This window comes from Mobula birostris, chromosome 13, assembly GCF_030028105.1.
Source record: "Mobula birostris isolate sMobBir1 chromosome 13, sMobBir1.hap1, whole genome shotgun sequence".
NCBI lineage: Eukaryota > Metazoa > Chordata > Chondrichthyes > Myliobatiformes > Myliobatidae > Mobula > Mobula birostris.
The window spans coordinates 169342-178169 of NC_092382.1; the positions used below are offsets into that span (position 1 = coordinate 169342).

The 8828-nt window shown below is 46.8% G+C and overlaps 2 non-coding genes across 2 annotated transcripts; one reads left to right on the forward strand and one right to left on the reverse strand.

Moving 5' to 3' along the window:
• Positions 1-2142: 2142 nt before the first annotated feature.
• Positions 2143-2224, reverse strand: trnas-gcu (transfer RNA serine (anticodon GCU)). The gene has a single exon. It is a non-coding gene; the product is annotated as a tRNA-Ser (tRNA).
• A 1629-nt stretch (positions 2225-3853) lies between these two features.
• Positions 3854-3942, forward strand: trnar-ucg (transfer RNA arginine (anticodon UCG)). Its single transcript is given in 2 exon segments — positions 3854-3890; positions 3907-3942. It is a non-coding gene; the product is annotated as a tRNA-Arg (tRNA).
• The last annotated feature ends 4886 nt before the right edge of the window (positions 3943-8828 follow it).

The following is an 8828-nucleotide window of genomic DNA, read 5'->3' on the forward strand; positions in this document are numbered from 1 at the left end:
TCTAAGTCATGCTTGCGAGTGGAAATACAGACGACGTCTGTGTCAGGTACTGGCCGAATCGAAGCGACGAAACCCGAGCCCGAGGGCGTATCGAAGTAACAGAGAGCGAGGAATGACACAGGGTTTTGACGATTTAAGAAACAGGTCAGATAGAAATGGCTTGTTTTCGGAGCCGGAGGCAAGGGATTGTTCGGCACAGCTTGCTGCCCTGCGGGATTCGCTTGTGTCTGTGCTGGCCTGAGACTATGGCCGACAACTAGTGGACCTCTTGTCCGGCTGCAGAGATGCCTGGCTTTGTGACCTTTTGTCTGAACACTGTTTTCGTGCTTTTGTTTTTGTGCGATATTTTTCTCTCTCTGTACACTGGATGTCTGACTGTCTTCTTTTGTTTTAATGAGTTTTATTGTGTTTCTTCGCTTCGTAGCTGCCTGTACGGAGACGAATCTCAAGGTTGTTTAAAGTCTGTACACTTTGATAATAAATTAAGGGACAGACGCTGAGAGAGGCAAAAAGCGAAACTAATCGTCATCGCAGGTTTTGCCGACATTCACGCCAATCTTCTTGTCCCAAAATATTGTGGAGGCAGTTGTAATGATCCTTCAAGAATCACTGTATTTTTGAATAGTTTTGAAATTGGAAACGTCATTCTCTCTTTCAGAAGGGAGTGAAGCAAAAAAGAGAATATCAGCCTGTTAGCCCGACCACAGCGTTTGCGACGATGTTGCAGTCCATTATTAAGGAGGAAGTTTCGCTGCACTTCGTGGCACACAATAAAATAGGCCAAAGTCAGCATTGTTTCCTCAGGGGGTAATCTATCCTGACAAATTGCTTGGAATTCCTCGAGGAAATAACAGGCAGAATAAACAGAGTGAAGTCACTGGATATTGCTTAGTTGGATTTTCGGAACGTTGTTGACAAAGTGCAGTATATGGGCCTGCTAAAAATGATAATGCAGCATATATACCGCCATGGAGAGACGAATGACTGACTGGGTGGAGAAAAACATTGATAATGAAGGGGACATTTTCTGTTTGCCTGCCGGTGACGAATCTGTATTCCGATCGCAAACTTTCACCTCATATGTCAATGAATCCTGATAATGAAACTGGTGGCTTTGCGGCCAAATTAGAGGACAATCCAAATCTAGCTTAAAGGATAGGTAGTCCCGAGGAAGCAGAAAGTTTGCAGAAGAACTTGGACAGATGAGAAGAATAGGCAATGAATTATACTGTCGGGAAATGTATGGAATTGTACTTTGTAGACGCAAAGAGGAGAAAGTCTATTATCTAAATGGGGATAAATTTAGACAAAAAGATGTGTAAAGGGAGTTCAGAGATCTCGTGCACGGTTCCCGACATGTTTACATACAGTTTGAGGCGATAGTAAGGAAGACAAATGTAATGTCAGTATTCATTTCGAGAGAGCTGGAAAACAAAAAGGAAGAATGTAATGCTAACCCTTTACAAGGTTTTAGTGAGACCGCCTCTGGAGTATGGTAAACATTTCGGTCCCTTATCTAAAACGGATGTGCTGACATCGGAGGCTGATATCTAGAATGATCCCGGGACTGAAAAGGTCACACTTGAGGAACGTTTTCCAACTCTGGGCCTGAGCTCGCTTGAATTTAGATGGACGAGCCTCGGATCTCAGTGACATCTATCGAATATTGAATGGCTGAGATATAAGGACATGGAGAGAGTGTTTCCTGAAGTGGCAGAGTCTGGGGCCAGAGGGCTCAGATAAGAGCGTCCCTTTGAAACAGGGATAAGGAGGACCTCCTGCAGCGGAAGATAAGGATCTGTGGATTTTTTGCTCACTGTGGAGCCCATCTTATGGGGTTTATTTAAAGCGGAGGTTGACAGCTTCTCGATTAGTAAGGTTGACCAAGGTGACGAGGAGAAGCCAGGAGAATTGGGTTGAGATTAGCCATGATGGGTTGGCGGAGAAACATCGATGAGCCGAATAGCCGAATTCAGTTCCTATATTTTGTGGTGTTGTGGCCAAATTTGGTGACGAACTAATGGTGAATATGGTTTTTTCATGACTAACACACCAACCTGTCGGCGTCCCTGTGACAAAAGGTGAAGGCTCGGAACTTTTAAAGTGATCAATTCGAAGATGGTCTCGCAGACAAACACCTCGCGACGAGGGTGGGATTCGAACCCACGCATGCAGAGCACAATGGATTAGCAGTCCATCGCCTTAACCTCTCGGCCACCTCGTCTGCTCTGCTCACTCTTGTGACTGGAAGTCTTGAATTTCTTCAGAACACTTACAGACTCTGCTTATGGTACACACATTTATGTTCAGATTCTACGTCGATTTATTTTGCTCGCCGTGCTTACCAGAATTCAAGGACGTGAAAAGCTGAGTTCAGAGAGATTGGTGCTAATCACAGGAAACATGGGAATAGCTAATGTAGGCGCCTTAGACGCTATGGACGTACTGTGGCAAAAGGATCGATTCCGTTCTCTGTAACTCTAGAACCTGTGAGTGTTTTAAGTTTGTCACGAACCCAGTGACGGGAATAAAGAACCAACACTTTGGAGTCCGGTATTGCTATAAACTAATAATATTTATTAGTAACTACGCAATACAGTAATATAAATGTAGACAATCAAACAGGTTAGCAATGACTTTATATATAACAGTCACAGACTTTGACTGTTACAAAGGGGACCGCTTTTCTGTGGTGAGCTATCCCCCAGGCGAGGGTGGACACATCGACAACACCCCACCAGTCAACCCTTTTTCTCTTTCCACTGCAAAAACGACAGATCGATCCGTCTAATTGATCCGCTAAAACCCACTTTTCCTCCGGGCACAACAGTGCTCATTCACTGTCCAGAACATGTGCTTGATGTCTTTATCATCTGACCTCCTATTTATCTCACCGTACTGGGTACCACCTGCCATTCAAAAATCTCTCCTTCCTCTCTCTGTGAAAGAAATGTAAGCAGACAAAAATCCTTGCAGGAAGTGTCAACAACCTGCCGAAAATCATTAGATCAAGTGTCTATTAAATAACACCGCCTTCGGTCACTATAGCAACATACGAGCTGCTCGGTGCTATCTCCACTTCAGCAGAAATCCAACAGTTAAGCAGTTCTTTCTTGTTCCTTAAAGTGACAGTCCCACCGTTAGTCTTCGTCTCACTCTCTCTTTTACAAACAAGTCGGTGTTAAATAACGCTCTCTCTCTCTCTTTTCAAAACAACAGTTCATAGGGGTAATTCAGGATCCCATTACAAGTTGTACAATGAGATAAATTTATGTTAAATTAAATTCTTGTCATATTGCTCGATTTCAAGTAAACAGATATTATAGAAATTTGCCATCTGGTTCGAGAATAACGACTTTCCGTGTATTCGACAAATGCAATAACCTGAAAGCTACCACATTACGGACACGATGACGGCAGGCCCGGCTGTGCACAACCGCAGATCCGATCACCCGAAAGCTTACCCGACACATACACATGGCTGCCTGGCTCTGGAATACCAATCGAACGGCTGATATATCTAAAAAGTATTCGAGCTCACTCTATGAATAATGTATTGAATATGGTGGACCATTTTCACAGATTCCAATCCCAGAATATAACGCCGCTACAAAAGACCGTGACTTGTGCCTTGGAGAATTCCTTTCTGCGTGACAGAATATTGAATTTAAATGAACAGCCCAAAGTAGGAATTATTAGGAAGATATTAACAACAAAGGTTGAATGTTCACCTGGGATGAAATCACTGTGTGCCAGTACTTTTAACTCGGTCAGGAAAACATTCTATACATGGAAACTCCTTGCAGCAGTCAGCATTTCCCATTTTCGTTCCTTGGCCTATCTTAGAGGACACGGCCGTGTGGCCTAATGGATAAGGCGTCTGACTTCGGTGCTTGATTAGAAGTCATCAGAAGATTGCAGGTTCGAGTCCTGCCACGGTCGTTTTGACAAACTGGCGGTTTTCTTTCCATTCTGTCTTTCACTCTCAGCATGGATGTCTCAATTTCGCATGGGGATTAATCGGAGTACACTACCCTAGTGTAAAATGTAACGCCACGTGTTCGTTGTACGCAACATATAATATTATGTGTCTGGTGTGTGAAGTATTTCTGCAAACACTTCCGTAAACAATTCGCTACAGCTTCTCAGACCTCCGGGATGAGCTGCTGCTGGGAAGGTGAAGTTTATTTCACATTCATCTCCGTCTCCGAGCCCACTTTTTCGGCGACAATTCACCACCCAGCACTGACAGTGCATTCTCCTGTCTCCAGCCCTCCTCCTCTTCTCTGACACAGCGCGTCTCCAGCCCTCCTCCTCTTCTCTGACACAGCGCATTGATTCTCTGCCTGATCTGGATCTTCTCATCACTAATTGCCGAGCAGACATCAACCGCCTCAACATCAGGAATCCTCACTTCTCCTCGACCCTTACCCCCTCCGAATGCACTACTCCCCCATTCCCTAAACACCACACCCAAACGTACCATCGAGCCCGCAGACATAATGGTTGCTGTTGTAGAGTGGTGGTCTGATCTCTGCCTTGGTGAGACTAGGTGGTAACTCTCATGACTACACCTTGAAGAAGCCTGGACAGCAGACCATCAGAGAACCGTCTCTGACATCATCGCTGACATCATCAACTCTGAAGAACCTCCATTCCCTGTGGAAAACTCATGGTTCCATTGCCCTGAACTGCACTCTTCTACCTCCTACTCGATTCACAAGTCTGAATGTCCGGGTAGGCTCATTGTCTCTGCCCGCTCCTACCCCACTGATCCTGTGTTCTCATCGCTCCAGTCCATCCTATGCCCCGTCCTTCAGTCCCTTCCCACCGGCATTCCCGACCCTTCCCGTGCTCTCCATCTACTCACTAACTTTCAATTCCCTGGCCCTGGCCGTCTCATTTTCTCTAGGGATTTCCAGACCCCATCAAAAGGGCCTTAAATTTCTCCACATTTCTCAAGGAAAGAACCAACCACTTCCCCTCTAGCACCACCATCCTCCGACTGGCAGAACCGGTCCCCACCACAACAGTTTCTCCTTCGGCTGCGCCCACTTATTCCAAATTCAATGTGTAGGCATGGGCACTCGCATAGGCCCCAAATATGCCTTCCTGTTCGTTGGCTGAGTAAAACAGTCCATTTACCAAAACTCGCATCGGTAATGCATCCTATCTCTTCCACCGCTACGTCAACGAATGTATTGTTGCCGCTTCATGCACTCGCGCTGACTTCGACATTTTCACCCACTTTGCCTCCAACTTCCACCCTGCCCTTAAACGTCTCACTCAATGCAACCAAGTCTAAGGAAGGAGACACCAGAGGTTTCGGAGGATCAGAGGGGGTGAGCAACTTTAAATTCCTGATGTTACTATTTCTGGGGATCTGCCCTGGACCCATCAAGTACAATTGCGAAGAGAGCACGGCGGTGACTCTGGTTTCTTAGGACTCTGCAGAGATTCGGCATGAGATCTAAAAGCGTGACAAAGTTCTATAGATACAGAACGTATTGAATGGCAGCATCGTGGCTTGGTATAGAAACATAGGTATCATTCAACGTAAGTTCTCTGGGGACTTTGCCATTGATTTAGTGGGTGGGGGGGGCTGATGCTTTTTGCTGAAACGTGGGGGTGGGGTGATACATTGCTGCTGATTTATCATTCCCGTCAACCCCCATTTTCCTGCCTTCTGCCCGGGACCTTTGACGCACTTACTGATCAGAAACCTATCAACACTTGCTTTATAAAAATCAAATTACCCTGCCTCTACAACCATCCATAGCGATGGGTTCCATGGATTCACCACTCTCGTTGCAGAATTTTATCCTCATTTTTCTTCTGAAGGGACGCCCATGTGTTCTGAGGCAGCGCCGTCTGGTTAGAGACTCACCACCCCCCCCTCCCCCAACCCACTATAGGAATTATTCCCTCCATATCCACTCTCTCACGGCCTTTCAATATTCTATAGTTTTCAATAACGTGCACCCACATATATCAAACGTTTCTCACACGTTAACACTTCAACTTCGGGAGCATTGTCGTGTGCTTCCCCAGGACCCTCTCAAATGCCAGTGCATCCTTCATTAGATAAGGTGACCGAAATTGCTCATAATACCTGATATTAAGCCGCAGCATTTAATATTGTAGTCCGCACAAAATGAATACAGACATCGCATAGTGGCTGATTTGATGAATATGGGGACGGCAGCTTGTAAAATATTGAAGATGTCCATGGAGACGTCAGTGCTCTGGCGTGCACACAGCCTGAGCAGCCGGCCTGGGAGTTTGACTGATCCGGCAGCCTTACGGAGACTGGCTTCGTGCAGAGTCGTTCCCATGTCTACTGCTGCTGCAGACGGCGGCTGCCAACCTGTCAGACATTATGTTGATGTGAGTTTGCCCTCTGCGGAGTCCTTCTCATGTGCCGCTGCTACCGACAGTGGCTGCTCACCGGGAAGGCGTTATGTTGACGGGGACTGGCTCGCTGCAGATTTGATATCGTCTCTGCCGCTGCTACCGACAGTGGCTGCTCACCGGGAAGGTGTTTTCTTGCATCCCTCGAAGCGTGTATAACATTTCCTTGAGAGGCTCGGTAGGGAGACCACACTGGTACAGTCGACAGTCACTGATACAGTTTCCTCGTGAGCAATACCGCCCCTGCTGCCCAGCTGTATACCGTTATCAGAAAGATGTTGCTGATTTTTCTTTTTCGCATTGACCGTCTGTGCCGTCTTGATACCTAATATGACCCGCACGTTAGCGTGATAGAAGACTCCTGCATCTATGAATAGATCGCCCGGATGCTGCTGAACAGCCGGTGATACTGTAAAGCTTTCCCAGCGCGTCCTTGGCGGTCACTGTCGGGGTGGGGTCTGGGTTTTGATGAAGGCAGTCGGGGTGGGGTGGGGGTGGGGTCTGGGTTTTGATGAAGGCATCAGTAAACCGGCTGAGCGGGTATTCTGGCCGCCATTTAATTGTGATGGTGGTTGACATCCGTGTGCCTTGGAGGGACAGTGAGTGATCATCATCACGAGCATGGGCGGAAGGTATGGAGATCTTCAGCTGCCCAGTTGTCAAGGTGCGCCCCCCCCCACCCTCTTTCGGCCTCACCATTGTAGTCCAAAAGAAACCTTATGAAGCGATACGTTTGTCACCAGCTTGGCTGCAGAAGCTGCCGGAAAGGCGTTCTGCGACGTTCAGCCGCCTTAGGAGCTCCCTTCCGGATTTGCTGTCAATGTCTAATCCCGTAGCGTTCGTCCCTCCCGAGGCTTACCACAGGGCAGTGGGGTTATTTACCCACAGCTGGAGATCCGGTTCATGAGCACCAGGGCGTGTCTACACGTCGGTGAGCCGACGTGCTACGTCTGCAGGGGCCAGACCTCCTTCCCCGTCCTCTGTCGTTCAGCCTGAGTCCGAAAGGAGTTCAGCTTCCGTGTGTCGCCAGCGACCAGGCACTACACGAGGCTTACTGTTGGCGAGGGAGAGGCTTACACCTTCAGCTCTCCTTTTCGCGAGACTGCCAGCCTCGGTGGAAGCTGAAATTGAGAGCGACAAACACTATCCGTTTCACTATCACGCTAGACGTGTCAGAACAACCATATTGACTCCTGTCTGTGACCCTAATGATATTCTACACCTCGTTAATGTCACCCCACTGCGTCTTATGCAGCAGGAAGAAATCTCTCAGCTTACACAACCTCTCCTTATAGTTCAAACCGAGTGTTCTAAGTAACATTCCCATGAAATGTTTCCGGTACGCTTTCTAGTCTGATAGCATCCTTACTGTGCCTTGTCAACGTGTATAACCAGTTTCAGCGAGTAAGCTTGGTTTATCCAATCCTACAAAATTTCCAGCATCCTGCCGTTCACTATGCAAGAACTGCCCTACCTTAACTCTACAAAGCGCAGCGTCTGGTCAAGTTAACTTCCACCTGTCATTCCTTGGTCCCTTTTTAAGTTGGTCTTGCTCTCTTTGTAAACTTAGCCAATCCTCTTCATTGTGCACGACACCACCAATACTGATGTCATTTACAAATTTAGGAACTACGTGATTATATAGCCTCTGCCTGTTTAAATGCTGACAGATCCTAATACCTGAAAATTCTCCGGTAACTTTTCCACCAGCTCAATCTTGACTGTCTGGATATTCCCGGGATGATGCATCATGACGCACTTCACTCATTGGATCTCTGGGTTGAACACTATCATTCCTTCAGAACTAATCAATAATCTCCAAGATTTATGCTTCAATAACTCCTTGTGAGGATTCTCGATTTCCTCACTTGGCGAACCCAGTCAGCTCTGGTTAGTAACAACATCTGCTCCACAATCATCATCAGCACAGATCCACCAAAAGTCTCAGCCCCTGCTCTACTTGCTTTATAACTGTGACGGAGGCTAGGTACAACCCCGATACCACATTTGAGTCAGCTGAAGGTACCTCTGTTGTTTCTCATATGAAAAGTTAGGGTGAATCGGTGTATAGCAGGGAGATTGAAAGTCTGCCTGAATCGCGCCACGACAGAAACCTCTTATTAACCGTCGGCAAAAGTAAAGAGCTGATTATTGACTACAGAAAAGGGTGACCGGAGGTCCGTCAAATACTCCTCATTAGGGTATCAGAAATAGAGAGGGTCAGTAACTTTGAATTCTATGGAGTTATCGTATCAGAAGATATGTCCTGGGTCTAGCACATAGGTGTCTTTAGAAAGAAGGCACGACAGCTTCTCTACTTTCTCAGATGTTTACGAAGTTTAGGCATTTCATCTCATGGTTCGACAGCCTTCTATGGAGGTGCAGTGATGAGTGTATTTACAATTGCATCGCGACCT